Raw genomic sequence first — 17175 nt, forward strand, 5'->3', positions numbered from 1 at the left:
AGCAAGCATAGTGTGTTTCCCTAAGTCATAGATGTTAGTATAGCATAGTTTTACCAGCCATAGCTGGAAGGATGGACGGTTTCATCGAAAGCCTTTAAGCCTTCAAGGCTTCAGGGTTGTGCGTGTATGCATGTGTGTGTGTTTGTGTGTATGTGTTTGTGTCCATAAGTCTGTGTGTGTGTGGGTGTGTGTGCATGGGTGTGCGTGTGCATACGTTTGTGTAGATCGTGTGTGTGCGTGTGTGTGTGTGTGTGTGTGTGTGTGTGTGTGTGTGTGTGTGTGTGTGTGTGAATGTGTGCATGTGCATGTGTTATTGGAAGGCTGCTATATTTAACTGGTGAATGAGATACAGTAAAGCCTTCACAGATTATAATCAAGGATAAATTTGAATATTGAACTCAACTTGAATCTTGTCTATAAGCGTTAGCACGGTGCGCTGGCGCGGCCCGTAGCAAGGTCTGCGGTGTGTCTGTTTGGTATCTGATTTATTGCTTAAAGTCTGAAGGCAGTAATCTGAAGATCTCTCTGTGTTCCTGGCTCCTCGAGTCTCTCCCAGAACGGTGTTTGATGGAGGCGCGATGAGTGGCACGGCTAGCAGGTTTCAGCGAGAGGAGATAAAAGCCACGCAGATTAAATTTGTGCCACCAGAAACGTATGAGAGCATACATGCCGAGCCGAATTGACCGCCAGACGAACGGTTCTGGGTTCGATCCCCAAAGTCCCCCCTACCTGTTCCCTAATGACTTGTCTCTGTATTGACTCCGTGAGTCACTTTCGATAAAAAGTATCGTCTGGATGACATTGTTATTGTAAATAAAGAACTATTTTATATATTGTTTTATTCTAATAATAATAATAAGACGGTTGCCTCTAATGTTTTCTCCTAAGCTTTGCGGGCTAAGGCGTTCCACTCCAGGCATTTACATCGCCGTGAACACAAGATGAGTGCAGCTGATAAATCACCTTTGTGCCCTCTTTTAAAATAGCACTCCTCGGAATCGCGGCTGAATAGTTCCTCTGTGTGGAGCCGCATTAACCCAAGGAATCTGTAGACTCGCGGTAGGGAAGTACACACCATGTGATGAGCGGGTTGGTGCGGCGCCTGGCCTTTACAAACAGACATGATTGAAAGAAAGAATGAAGAACTGCCAATAACAATGCAATGAGTGCCGCCTTGGTGAACTATACAGATGAGGAATTGAGGCGCGATGGAAAACGTTTAAAGAATTGGAGTAATCAAACAAAACCCTTTTACAAATGGCAAGTTACGGACGAAGATGAACACGGTACCAGACAGAACAGCTAACACAAGGTTATTATTACGTGACATTTTCTAATGAGCCGTGCTGAAGCTATGATCCGCTGCCAAAAGGAGTGGGCCCAAGGTGTTGAGTGGGCTATCAAACAGCACCTGAATCCATGGTGAAAAGCATACCATTTGCGTCAGTCTCACACAAAACCATGTCAACATAACAGTCCAGCTGCTTTTTTTGCATATTCTGGATTTAAGTATTCATAAGGCCCCTTTCAGCCTTTCATTGTTTTTTACAGCTCCTTATTTGAATAGCTCTTTGTCTAATGTCAGCTACGCCGCTGGGATTAGCTTCTGTTGTAGCTACTTGTAAAATACTGTCTCCAAACCAGAACACTCCAGCCTTCTCTTGGAGCTGGGTCCACCTTGTGGAGTGCTCGCTACAGAACATAATGTGACAAATGCTTATATGTACTACTGGTGGCGGCCCTGTTTTGTGCAAATCACCGAGATGAAATGGAAAACATCAACCTCTGAATGTCAACTGTTTGTGAACGAACGAGCAGGCAAGCAGGTCGGTTTCCATTCAAATAGAGGCACAAAACAATTTGAACACATTGTAAAGAGAAAATCCAACAATAGGCCTAGAGAAGACATGCTTTTTCTTGTAAAGAAACACTTTGGAGATAGCAATCTTGGCCATGTTGCGACATTGAAGTCCTTGCGCTTGTCGGCCCAGGTGGGGCTGTAATGGAGGCAGATCTGTCAGATCCATGAACAATACATCTCATTAGCAATGCAGTGTGCGTGTGCATGGTCTAACTCTCTCTCTCTGACACCCACTGAGCATGCAGTGGTTTGGCAAATTTAACAAAACTGTGGTGCCACCGACGACACACGCACACACACTCACGCACACACACACACGTGCAATGTGATGATCAGCGCGCCATCGGCTTCAGAATACCCAATTAGCATCTGGAGAAGCGTTCGTGATAGGGCCCACTCCTTTAGCAACTCATTGATCCTGTATTTTCCTCAGAAAGCACAACACAGAATATTGAAATATCAATCTAGTGCCACACCTGATGCTAATTTGAAATAAATCGTTTCTTTATGTATTGTAATTGGTTATGGTACTGCAGTAGTATAGTATGATAATTACCCATTTAGAATAGTTTTATAATAAAAAACACACATGTGTAACATAAAAGGTAGACGATAGTGCTGAGTCCTAAGCCTCCACCCAGGTTAACAAACAGGCTCCATACTGGCTCAATCATGCCATTTCCTTGCGGTTCAGCACGCTCCAATTTGATGACAGATAATAACCCCTTCCACAAGAATGCCTGGGAAAGAAATCAAGCACGGAGGGGGTCCATAATTGTCTGTAATTAATTCCAAATTGCCCCACACAACACACACAATAAATATTTGATTATCATTCTAATTCCCAAAATTATATATTCTATTAGTTCTACAATTATTGTTACTATAATTCTACATTTGCTATTATTCTTTTTTTCAGAGCCGTTTTCAAACCCAAAATACACACGCACACACACAAAAAAATGTGTGTGTTCTGCATTGACAACCTTAGATTTTTTAAATTAATTTAATCAATGCTTTCTCTGCAGTTGTATTATTATGTATCATTATCAATCTCTTACTTTGCGGTGACCAATGAATCACTTGCATTTCAGGATATAGCAAACTAACTGGTCATTTAAAAAGTAGAACAGTGTCAACACACAGTGACCCTTTAAAGAAATTAAAACCCTTTGTTTTGATACAGCTTTGTACGAGGGCACAAAGCAAACCACAGTGTGTCAACAAGAGAGGGGCTTCTAAATGTGTTTATGGGATCAGCTGTAATGCATCCCTGTTCTGTTTGTGTTCCTTTAGGGTATGTTTGAAGATATATGATATTATGTTGTTTATTTGTATTTCAGCCTGATTTGCTCAAAACCAATCACCATTCTCTGCCAAGCAGGGGAAGTTTGTCCTGAGTAAATCCTTGTAGACTATTATGATGGTTACATCTGCAAAAAATAAAAATAGGTTTCCTGGGGATCTAGTCGACGCGTTGTTGCCCTCTACTGGGCTACTTGGTCAAGGGGATCAGAACCGTAGCTATGGAACACAGACCTCACCGTCTCAGTCCATTCAGAAACATGGTTTGCGTTTTTTTAATCGGATGCAGCATTCAATCATGATGCCATTCACACCGTTTTGGGAAATATTATTTTCTGCTTGTTAAAATATGCATTTAACAAGCATACTACAAATGTCACCCAATAAAGCATTGCAATAGTTAATTCAGACTCATTAAAATACTGTTGTCCTGAAGTCAATTGTTATTTATTTGTAAAACCTAGTTGTAAGCACACGTGTTGGTGAATAATACTTGCACTTTTTGGGTTCTGTCTTCATGGTTGAAAGCACTCATTGTTAGTCGGCTTATATAAAAGCTATAGCTTAATAAATATAATGAAACGCAATGGTTGTTCAGAGTGCCTTTTGTCAACCTCATTGCTCCATTTCTTTAGAGTGACATGAATTGAAATTTAATCTGAATCAGCTGTTACTTGAGTTCCACTTGTTTTCTGTATTCCTTTAGTGCAGATAGTGAAATGCAGAGGCCAAACAGAGCAAGACGGCTCTTAGCCAATCAGTTACCTCTTAGGAATCACAGCGATTGAAGAAGAAGTGGCGAAGGGTGGAAAGACAGTGGACCAATCTGGGTCATAAAACTACACACGTTCAGTGATTACATATTGTTAGTGAACAATGCTTGGCAGGATCCATATTTTTGTTGGTTCGCAAATTATTTTCAGGTAGTCTTGGTAAGAAACGCAAATATCTAATTTTCCTGTATTTGTGTTTTATTTGAGTTTGTTTGGCTATTTTTCAATATATTCATTCTAAAATAACATTTTTGAATAAACCGTATCCTCTTCTAGTCCCGACATTGATGTTGAAATACAGAGAATCATGCAGAATTGCTAGAAAAGCAAATTACACATTTGGTGGGAGATGCACCATCCCCTCTACATCTGTATTGACAATGGACTATCATTTTGTATTTCCTTAACCATTTTGATTTTGGTTGAACTTAATGTACTTGATACCTGCTTTAACCAGTTTGTCTACTAGAAAAGTATCTATTACTCAAGATGGAACAGCTAATCGACAGAGAGAATTAGAAATATGGTCTGTGGTTACAAATGTCTTGAAACAAACACAGCTCCCAATGGTGTCTGCCATGGGACCTTTAGGGATTAGGGACTAGAATTCCTAACAATAGATACATTTCTATAGATCTGAAGGTCCAGTTCTTTAGATCTATGTGAATAGGCGAGAATATTGTCAGGTTTATTTCCCCCTTTATCGAGACAGATAGTTGAACTAGTGTGGTGATTAGGACTCCATGTCCCAGCCTACTGAGGAACATGAGGCCTTATGCATGGCTGGTCAGTTTGACACTAGAGGGCATCCATGAGGTTTGGAGTAGGGAGTTGTTTTGTAATGTGTGTGTGCGTATGTGTGTGTGTGTGTGTGTGTGTGTGTGTGTGTGTGTGTGTGTGTGTGTGTGTGTGTGTGTGTGTGTGTGTCTGTGTGTTTGCGTCTGTGTGTGTGCATATGTTGGAAAGCACATGTTCATACTTGTGTGTTTGTGTGTGTGTGTGTGTGTGTGTGTGTGTGTGTGTGTGTGTGTGTGTGTGTGTGTGTGTGTGTGTGTGTGTGTGTGTGTGTGTGTTTGTGTGCGCGTGTGTGTGTGTGTGTTTGTGTGCATCTGTGCATAGAAACAGGATGGCAGTTGTGGTCCACTCCGGAGATAGTGTCATGGTTTACTGTGACCAACATCTGGAATGCATGAAAACCAATAACCAATACGAATACAAATCATACTGTGTCAAATCATTCACAAAACATGTGGACGGGGTCACATACAATTAGATTGAAGACTATAAAAAGCATTGTCAATCTCCCATTCAAAGTCCCAAAACAATGAGAGGTTGCTGCAGAGGAAACCGTTAGGACCCCCATGTTGATCGGTGATCCAGGTCAGTACGACCAGCGTCGCAGAGCTCTGGCCATGTGGCCGCACTAAAAAAGCCCCATTGTGTCTCGCCAACACCCGCTTCCCCTCCACCACCCCCCACACTCTCCAAGGAAAACCCACTCCGCTCGCTATAAATGTCTGAATGGCTATGCCAAATGGTGGTGGTGGTGGTGGTGGTGGTGGTACTAGTGGCGGTGGAGTGATGGAGTAAGAACTGGGAGGGGTGTGTTTGTGTGTGTGTGTGTGTGTGTGTGTGTGTGTGTATGTGTGTGTGTGTGTGTGTGTGTGTGTGTGTGTGTGTGTGTGTGTGTGTGTGTTTGTGTGTGTGAGTGTGTGTGTGTGTGTGTGTGTGTGTGTGTGTGTGTGTGTGTGTGTGTGTGTGTGTGTGTGTTTAGGGCCGAGGAGGGTTCTGCAGGGTTGGAGGGTAGGGTAGGGGTCAGCTGTTGCTTTTCTGACTTTTCGTCTGCTTATTCAGAAAGATGAGGACATTTTGGGTGATCAAAATTATGCATACACTGGTGTGTGTGTATATATATATATGTATATATATATATATATATATATATATATATATATATATATATATATATATATATATACAGTACATACAAAAATATTATATCAAAAGACTTCCTTGGTTTATTGCTTCCTTCCCACTGGCCATTTGGGCTACGCCTCATAACTTCTTATGAGGCGTAGCCCAATTTGCGTAGCCCATTTGCGTAGGACGGCGGTACATAAAAGCAAGGACAGATAACCAGCACACACTCAACCCTCCCACACTTAAGACTCAAACACATGGTGCGCAATGTGGTGTTTTTGTTGTAAACAAAATAGCTACCGAGCTGACGTGACATGAGCTCTGGCCAAGGAGCTGGTGAGACGCCATGAAGGTATGTCGGGTTAACAATAACAGTGTTCCCATCTGGGTCAGAGGGAGGCATCAGACTGTAAACAGATGCCGGTCCACACGCAAACCACTGTGTACTGGTCATGTATTTAATGATGATGGACCACCCACTGCAGCCTTGTCTGCAACGGAGTAGGACCACTCTGCAACATCACCTTCGTGAATAGAAAGGTGATCCTGGCTTCACTTCTACCGAAAGCTTTCCTTTGCGTGTGCGAATGCGGGCGTGTGTGTGGAGTCCCTCTTTTTGCAGTGTGAGAGTTATTTTGTTTTTTATAATCATCAGTATCCCAAGATTGCCAAGGACCCTGTGGGGATGCATTGCTTTATGTCGACATAAAGAAATGCATCCATTTCTTAATGTCCGTACTTATTTCTGTCCATAATGTGATGGACTGAGCCTTAATGGTGTTGGTCTTAGCAGATGATACAGGACCTATATCATCGGTTTAGTCAAACAACATTAAGGCTCAGTCCATCAAAGTCCACTAAAACCCATTATTACATAAGCATATGTCCTGCATCTCAGACATCATCGACAATTTACATACACTATACTATTAAAGTAAACATCTAATCTTAAAAATATGATAAGATAAAATCTTAAGTGCTGAATACTACCACTTATAATCATGAATAACATTACGCAATCTAGTGATTAGGCTGTACATGAGCGAACCTTCGGCCAGAGACATGTTGAACCCCTCTTGGGTGGCCTCCTCCAGTGAATAACAGGTATGCCCTGGTGGAGGTTGGCCACTGTGTATTCAATCACCTTGAACAATCTGAAGAGCACGCTTAAAGGACTGCTCCTCAGACGTTTAAACGTTTTGATCCATGGTGTCGATATATACAATCACGCTTGATTGTTCCCCAGGAACAACTGGAACAACATCTTCAATTTGGGTAAGAAGCAAAGATGTAAGCTTCCTCCCACTGAGCAGATTGGCTGTGCTCAAATAGAGGGCTCTTCTGATTGGGTAAGCCTAGCATACGCTAAGGTTTTGTTGGTTATTCTGTGGAATTGTGTGTCTCTCGAAGAATCAATATGCAACGGCAGTATTTGAATAATATCAATATATAACAACTATCTTTCTTGCAAGAAAGATTAATTTTTTTACCTCAATTAAATTGAATCTCACCAAGGCCTACTACTAGGAGTTCTTATTAGTCCTTATAGTTCTAGTCTTATATATTAATGCTTTTTTGATCTATTCATATATAGCCATAAATATTTAGATCAATAAATTAATACTGATCTAATCGGTTTACTTGTTTTTCGGGCGGAGTCAAATCATCCGAGAATTGGTTTAAAAATAATCCTTACTCACCAATCCCAGCAGGAGGATTGCATTGGTGAGGCAGGAGAAGTAGGCCTGGCCCGAAATATGTGGTGTCGTCAATGGCAAAACAGACAAATATATGAAAGTACCATATTATGCAATATATGCATGATGCAAAACAATGCAGTACCCTTTTAGTAATTCAGTAAGGTTTTTTTTGCTATTGCTTAAATTATAATTCCCCCACAAGTCTGTGATATTGGTTCCTCATTTCGGCCCAGAAACGTAATGTTTTTAATTTTTTCAATTGTTGTGTGTATTATTTTTGTTTGAAATATCCTCAGACAGTAACTGTAATAGTAGCATTAGGAAGTGGCAGGCATTTGCCTATTTCAAACCAATTCTTGGAAAAGTTACTCATGATCAAATGTTCACACGTAAACATACTCAAACATTTGAATATGTCTTATTTGGGCCATTCCTACATAGATAATGTAGCACATGTGCTCTTCAAATCAGCAATAATGACAGGATGGAATAAGTTATTCCTAAAATTAAAAAAAATGTGCATCGCTGGCCCCTGGCCTAATCAGCCTTGATTTAGTGCGTTGCAGGTTTCCACCTATTGTCCTGAATACCCCATTGAGAATAACTTGCGTAGGCGAAGGTGTGTCCGTCCAGCACAACGCAAGCAAATGCACGCCCATCAGGACGAACCGCCTCTCGCGCTCCAGCCAGCAGGTTCACGCTCAGGCCACCAGGAAGTCCTCCCGCTTTTCATTGCGAAAAGCGGATGCACATTTAATGCAAGGTTCACCAAGAGTTCACTTTTATTTATTTTTATGAGAGAAATTACATGACATTTCCACCACGCAAATCGTTACCCTAAATAAGCAATAAAATTTGTGGGTGCATTATTTCAGCTGTTTTCTGACGGGTGAGAAGATAGGCAGGGCGTGGTTTTACGTTTAAGGAAGGAAATGGAAACACATGGCGTTTCTGTCTTCCAGGATCTCAGTGGCGAGTGTTTATGTATAGGGTTTAGACCATCTTGTTCACATCCTGTTCTGAACAACAGCAGGCAGCAAACTACCGTGGACCCTTGGCAGAGCCCTATCTCTCTCTGGCCTGTACTCGCGCGTCTTACACCTAGCCAAGCGGTTGCCATGAGGTCCTTATTCCTCTGTGGAGCTGGTAGTAGAGCCTCTTAAGATGCATTAGCAGCGGCAGCAGAGTTGTTTTAGCTTCAAGAAACAGAGTGCTGGACTCGTGCCACATGTTGCTCTAGTGCTTTCACAGTAAACAGATGAACATAAAAAGCAATGCAGCCAAGATCTTTCAATGGCCTGTCTTCAAGTGACGAAGCGGCAAGAGCAGTCAGCAAATTAAAGGCCTGACTAACGTTATAAGTTGCAGCTCAAGAAAAGAGCGTTTATCAGTCACTCCTTTCAAGTCACAGGGAATGTTCTGTACTTTTACTGACACCATTAGAATGTGACAGCATGACAGCATATTTTCATGTCCATATGACTCGCAGATAACATGATTACTATGCGTGCAATTAAATCAGGGATGGGGAACTGGCGGCCCGCGGGCATGTGGCCCGCGGCCCGCATGCCCACTCAGCCTGCACATAATTAAAAAAAAATAAAAAAATTATAATAATAATAATTGATCGATTTACAGAAAACTCGTTCAAGAAAGATGAGAAGAATTCATAGAATTCAAAGGCAAACCCATGCGTCTAGTTTGCTTAGAAGCGATATCAGTCATTAAAGATATCCACTTAAATCGCCACTACAACTACTACAACTGCTTGTTGGGTTTGAGTTCATTGAGTTGTTGCACTTAATGTTGGGCCACTGTTTTTCAGTTTTTTGACTTCATTGAATAATGATGTATGTGAGCCCTTTGCACTGATAAAAATACTGACCATTCATGTGGCTGTTTGAGCATGGAAAACATGAAATTAATGTATGTTGGTTCAATTAACATACCGTACATAGGTTATGATTCTGGACGATTTTTTAGGTAGTGGCCATCGCCAAAATGCACCAGAATACAGGAAATCATCTACCAAATTCAAAATTATGTAGCTTCTCTCAGCTCACGTATAGTTGAAGTGTGCAGTCATGTGGCCCTCCGATGGTTATGATAAAAAATGTGTCCCTCTTTATCATGAAAGTTGCCCATCCCTGGAGTAGCATCATCATCACTGCCAGCTGACATCAGACGCCTTGCTAGAGAAAAACAGTTCCAGCCATCACATTAGGTGAGTCTAGAAATGCAGCAAACATGAGGCTTAGTAACACAGCAGTTGTATACTTTTTTTGTCTTTTTTTTCATCTTTAGTTATGTGTGAAAAATTGAAATGGCCCTTGATGTGAAAAAGGTTCCCCACCCCTGAATTAAATGTTTAGTGACGTAGTAGAATCAGAACAATTTACCCTTTTCCAAGATTGTCAATAGTAGGGAAAAGTAACTTCCTTTTTCTGTGATTTAACATTAGGGTTGGTTTCATTCATTTCTGGCAGGATCAGCATGGTCAATGTATATTTACACTAGTGTGTTCTGCTCTACCTAAAGCATGCAAACCCCTAATTCATTTTAAGAGTAGTGCCTGTTTTTTTCCTACTGTGAAATAGTGAATACATGTATTATAAAGTAGGGAATGGTGAGGGGTCCCTGCGACGTGATCTACCAGATGAACATGTACTTTGTTCTTTATCAGCGCTTCTCAACTCTGGTTGAACCGGCCAGGGTTCACGGTTACCACGGCGAGAGGAGTCAGCGATGGCACAACACAGCAAGCCTTGATTGTGGTTACATGGATGGAGTCCATTGGATGTTGAAATGATGTCTCGGTCTCCCTTGGGGAAGTGTTGTTCAGGCAGCAGCACTGATTTATGGACACAGTTCCCAATAGGAAGCCCAACAGAAGACCAGGATGTCTCCAAGCCTCCAAGGCCCAAGCGTTGACATGGATCCAGGCCTTAGACCTGGCCTTGAGATCCGGAAATTAAAATAACAAGTCCTACCGTGTCAATTACCCTGTTTACCCTTACATTGAATTCAACACTCTTACCATTATAATAAATGGATACGTTCCAAAGGTATGACGTTGTTTCTCTACTGTGTGCTGGAAGGAAACCATGAAGGAGTATCCAAGCGTTACAAAACCATGGAAATGCATAAAAGAGCTGGATTCTTTTTTTTCTTTTACAGATTTGGCAGTGGTTTATTTGTCATGGACTCCCGCCAGGCGAACTGAATGGAGGAGGCTCTTGATATGCTGCTGCTGCTCTGCTCCACTGTTCAGGTGGAAATGGTTGAAACCCATGGTTGAAAATGTAAAAAGCCAAGAAGATTTGATAAAGTCTGTACAGGGAAGGTCAAAGACAAGGATTTAGTTAATCTAGATATTGTTTTATCTTCTTTGCCTCAAAACACCTTTAAATGCTGACTCTACATGCATTCAAAAAGGTTCTGTAGATTAATTAAGTTGTCGTTCTTCCTATGTTATGTTGTCGTATCCCGGAAGCATGTCATCGTAGCTACATGGCCACAACAGAAGAACAGATGTATGTTCACAAGTGAAGGTCAGTTTGGATTCTCCATGCGTATACAGTAGTCAGTGCTTCTTTCCCTCATTTTCTCTCAGCATTCCTTTGATTCTTGGATCCCACTAAACAAATCTCACCTTGAGCCACCGTCTCTTGAACATTTCTCTCCTCTCCTGCAGCTCTGCTCCTAGTACTCAGCGACTGGAACAATGGAGCAAAACGCAGGGAAGCAGCTCCCAGATGACTTCCTTCCCTTGGTTGGACCTAGTGACAACCAGAGAATGGGAGACAGGAGCTCCGTCCCCACCCCTGGGAAGAGCCCGATGTGTGAGAAGATCCTGTGATATCTTTTCTCTTTTCTCAGCCCACAGCTGGCGCAGCGCCCTCAGAGACATGAAGCGCCCAGGCCTTCGCCCTCACCCCGCCCTCTCTCCTGGACCACACTTCCCACTGATTGCGGCCGTCGCCCATTTCCACCACCCAGCGCTGGGCTCTTTGTGTTGTCGTTATTTACGAGCTTGTGCGTTTACACCAGGAAACCGTCGATGGGTTTTGGACTCAGCCTTTGATGATGTGCTTCTGAGATTCGCAGAGACGCTCTTTTTCTCATATAAGCATTGTCCCCATAGGCTTTCATTTTTTTCCTCCAACTATTCTGTTTCCTTTTTGCTCCGAACATACTTATGGATTTATGTTTATGGTCTGCAACATACTATTTAAATTGAATAGAAAAGCAAATATATGATTAACTCTCTCTCGCTGTTATTATTACTCTGTCTATGTATTGATAAAGATCCTGCAACGCATGTAATGCATGTATGCCAAAGGAGGATTAATACCTAACAGCGGAGGTTAATGAATTGAAATCCACAGCATTCACCTCCTCTGTTTTCACACACTTTCCCATCACCAACCAAAACATTCTGCCTGCGTTCCGTGTCATCATTCTGCATGTCTCCAGCCAATTTCATCTTCTCTCTGTAGATAACTCGTTCCTTCTTCTTTGTGTGCCATTAATTTCTCCCCGGAGGTCTGGGCATTGTTTGGTGCTTATCAGCAGTTTTGAGTCTGTGTCTGCAGATTCTACCGTATCAGCAGAGATAAATGAAGACGGATGATGACAGTAACAGAAAAAAGCTGCAAAGGAAAAAATTACACAGTAAAATCAGACACGCGGGCGAAAAGCAGGAAAAATGATTCTGAAGAACACACTATTGTAGTCTCATGAATCTTAAGTATAATATTTCTCAGGAGCTGTCATTCTGTCTTCAACAGATCACTACATGTTAAAAGGGTTTCTTTGTGATGTACTTTATCCAGATGGTGGGGTTATTCAAGGGAGTATTGAAACGATATTTTGAATATCCCATAACAAACATCTTCCCCCCCCCCCCCCCCCCCCCCCCCCCCCCTCCCTCAGTGTTAAATCATGTCCACCTCCGTACATTCCTTGAATTGTCCTACCTTCTTCGGAGCTCTCCCCAGAGGTCTCCTGGAAAGCTAAAACGTATTAAGTAATTTCAGAGCGATGATGGCTAAGCACGGGTACAACACCCGCCTGTTGTGGAAGGTGGAATTCAATTGTATCTCTTGCAGAGGCATGTTGATAGCCTATTCACGGGTTTCACTGCCAAAACATAGCTCATCGACATGTTGTCAGATGCCTATCACGGTTCTGACCTCTGACCTCAGACTATTGTTTTCACTTTTAACATGCAGACATGATAGATCATGTTTTGAAGCCTCGACAGCAGATGACGGTGGATGTGTGCCCGAAAGAAATACGTAGATCAAAATGAGTGGTCTCAATCATATATGTGTATCAGCCGCATCTTTCCTAAATCTCAGGCAGTAGGGCTTTTATTTCTGTCTCTCATCTCTATATAACAGGCTGCCCCTACTAGTTTTCCAGACCCTGTTGAATCTTCTGTGCATCCCTTTGGTGAGCAGATTACCAGATTACCACCGTGCTGAGAAACTAAACTGTGGGATAAACAAAAAAAAGAATAAGCAAAGCATTGTTGGACACAGTCTCGACCTAATTCACAGAAAACAGAACAGAACAGACACCCAAACCCAACCGCAGATGGATGGAGTTGTATCAGAACATGAGGACGATGAGGATCGGTGGTCCAGTTAATGTCGAGCAATTTGGACTGTCTTCACTGCAAGTTACAACAGTTCATCCCCGTACCACATAGTTGGTTGGTTTATAGTTGTAAATCTTGGTAATTTCTTGATGGTATTGTTTTTGTGGTTGTGGTCTTATTGTGTGTAGAAGTGAGCAAGTGGTTAACCATTCTCCCATTATTATTGCTGCTACCAAGCGTTTATGATCTCCCACATTCCAACACATAATATGAAGTTCATAAAATGACTAAAACAACAAAAGCTCACAGGTATACTCTGAGGATGCTACATACACGCATGCCAGCCCATAGCCTACCGCAATTATCCATTTCAACAACTCATGATACCTACGTTACTGCTTGGACTCTTTTCGCTTCCCTTTCCGCATAACTCCCAGCTCTATCGTCAGGGAGACAGAGGGAAACGGAAGAAGGATGGATTAGTTGAAGTCATCGAGGAGACCTGCGTCATGCGAGCACAAATGACTACTAGTAAAAGGTTTTATCCTCAACAGGGGAGCCACAATCACTCAATAAAACAGCGTTCCCGACACTTAGACCCTGATCAGTTTCCGAACATTAACGTTGGCGCCACTCCCACCACGCGTATCCCGCGCTGGGCGTCGGGCACCACGCGCTTGAGGGGGCAACGCACCACGATCATCATAATACTCATAATGATGCACATCATAATAATCATAAGGATGAATTATTCATATTTTTGATGAAGCACAACTACAATTGGTATCATTGATTACACCATTGTAGGCATTAGGCCATACAATGCATATAGCCTAATACATATATCTAGCCTTATGGTAACTCGTTATCTCGAAATGGCTTCAAAAAGGCAACAGGAGACGGAAGCAGAACAGCAAAAAAATATGAAAACACCAGGATGTTGCGCGTGCATTGCTTGCAGGTATGTTAGGAAAAAACTGTATTTTTAGCTTGAATTTGATATATATATAAAATATATGATTTTATTGAGCAGGGACAAATACATTGTATCATAAAAAATACAAAATAGATGCCATGAATCCGAAATACATTAAATACAGGACAAAAACAACGATAGTGATTGATGTGTGTGTGTGTGTGCATTGTGTGTGAAGGTCAATGTTCAGAGGCTTTATTTTATTTTGTTTTGATGTCCTTTGGTAATGTATATTGTGTACAATTTGGTGCCTATTACTGTGAAGGATGATTGTCTGAATGTTGTTTTGTGTTTTGCTTTTCTACAATTTCCGCTTGTTGTATCATTAGTTCTTATTCTACTGTTTTGTTTATTACCAATTAGCAAAGTATTTCTAGAGCAAGTTGTCAAACTTGCAAAGCTGTCAAAACCCAGTAAATTATGTTTCTTGAGAACTTGGCTACGATGCCAGCTAACGGGTTTCTGATCCACTATTTTTTGCTTGTTTGTATAATGATTGTATTGGTGTCATTGTTGTTTGTTTGGCTTGGGCCTTAACGGTTATACAAGATGGAAAATGGGAAAATATCATGGCATGCATACATTTTTGCGCTGGCTTAAGAGGTTAGACTAATGATTTCTCAATGCAAATCAAACCAGCTAATAGGCTAACTGAAAAAAAAACATGCCAATCTCTAGGTATGGTGCAGGGGATGATGTGGGGCTATTTTAATTCCAAAGGCCTGAGTGACTTTATCCGGATGCATAGTAACCTGGATCCATGAAATAAACGGCCTTTAAAAATAAAAATCTGCCTGCCTCTATGGGAATTTAGCATAGGGGTTCCTATACTTATGCTCCTTGTATTTTAATGAAGAACATTAGTATTTTTGATACATTATTCATTCACAAAGAAAATTGGTTGCCTAAAAGGATGGATTTTTCCTCATTTGTTTAGTTAAGGCATAAATTTCCAAAATATGCTTTTTTTTTATTCCTCTTTTTAGTCAACTTTAGCATTGGTGATAAACTTATTCTTACCGCTGTATTTCAGAACATTGCATTTGCATGACGCTTGTATAAGGGTTTGTAGAGAGCACAATCCTAATGTAGCCTGAACGCAAAAGTAAACACTCAGGAATAAATTACGGTCTACTTGTAATCTGAAGAAACCTATGCTTACACTACACTGCTGAAGAACTGAATCTGACAGATCTGACCTGACAAATTAACCAGCATTCAGAGCTGGCTGTGTAAAACCGATATATTTGTCAGGATGAGGTTCAGGTCGAAATATGCGGGTGAAATTGAGACGTAACTACAATTGGTTAATTATTTAGAAGACAATATGCATGTTTTTTTATGCAGGTTTGTATGCTTTGTATGCTTTGTAATGCTATGCTACAACTTTGTATTGATCTATCATGGATTTTAATGTGTAGATCATGGTATTTAAGGACTTGATTGAGTTGCAACCTATTTATCGTGTTTTCATTTCTAGAATGGATTTAAATGTTAAATATGTTGTTCTATGTTGTAATTCTAAGAATTATTACAGTTGACATAATTATGTGATTAATGTGTCTATACCAATATTGGGGGGGGGGGGGGGAGGCACCAATATTCAATCATGCCTAGGGCACCCAATAGGCTAGCAGCGGCCATGTTGCCTTTGCAGTGACAAATTCAAGAGGGTTTTTCCGAACACTTCAAATAATTGTTCTCCCGTTTATCTGAATAAATACGTGAGTTACACTTTGATAAGACTATAACCATGAGGATTAGAATGTCCCAGAACTGCACTCATTGGTAGGTAAAACCTGTATAAAAGGTAGCATTAAAAACTACTTTAGAGCACGCAAGGCAGTGTTGTGTGATTCTCTGGACACACAATGTTGTGCTTTTGTATTCTTGCCAATATTGTAACAAACAAACTCCCACACATTCCAGAAGGGTTGAGGCATTCCAAAGACCAATTTCTAAACTATTATTAGGAAGCTGTGATTTTGTTAACAATGAAATAATGTGCAGCCAGTTTTCCTCTTAGCAGCAGTGGTGGGGAGTATGCCTACCTGAAAATGTTTGCATGGTTGACGAATTAACAATGTAAACATTTATAAAAGAAAAAGCAAAAAAAAACGTACAATGGCGCCCTTAAAATAAATTTTGGTGGGTGGCCAAAACTCAGCCTGGGGCAGTAGGCCTATGTGGTGGTGCAGGCAGGAGGATTACCATTCAGATGTACTCCCTGCTGCTGCTCGCCATACACACACACACACACACACACACGCACGCACGCACACACACACACACACACACAGACACACACACACACACACACACACACACACACACACACACACACACACACACGCACGCACGCACGCACGCACAGACACATACACATACACACACACAAATACAGAAGAAGGGACACACACACATGCACATGGATGCATGCACGCACACAGTTGCATGCACACACACAGCACACAACAAACATGGATGCATGCACACACACAATAACATCACCAGCAGCATAGTTGAAAGCAGCCATCCAAACTAAGGGATACTACATCCAGCCACTGAATCATCATATGCTGAAGGGGTGCGGTTTATTCGCACTTGACTCAAGTCTCAGAACTCTGACCTCTTCAGGAAGGAAGCCATGCACAGTGATTTTCTATCCTTTTATAAGCGGGAAATTGCCACCGTCACTTTCTGTATTCTTCGTCTCAGAAGGAAATGCCATCTGTTTCTCTTAATTGGCGTATGTCCTGTGATATTCTATGCAGGCTTAAGTAAGGGCAGCTAGATATGTGTAGTGAATGTTTAACTTATTGATGGAGACAGTAGGATATTTACTTTAAAGACTTTCTTGAATAGCTAGTCTTGGTCTGTATATTACATTGGTTACATTTTCATGCCCTATTGTTTTAACAAATGTAATTTCAAAATACTTTATTTGACTGTTTTTAATACTTTTATATGCCGTCCTCACAGAAATAGTTGGATTTCAGATATGAATAGGATCATTTAGAGGTTAATAGCTTCCC

Source organism: Gadus morhua, chromosome 8 (assembly GCF_902167405.1).
Source record: "Gadus morhua chromosome 8, gadMor3.0, whole genome shotgun sequence".
Taxonomy (NCBI): domain Eukaryota; kingdom Metazoa; phylum Chordata; class Actinopteri; order Gadiformes; family Gadidae; genus Gadus; species Gadus morhua.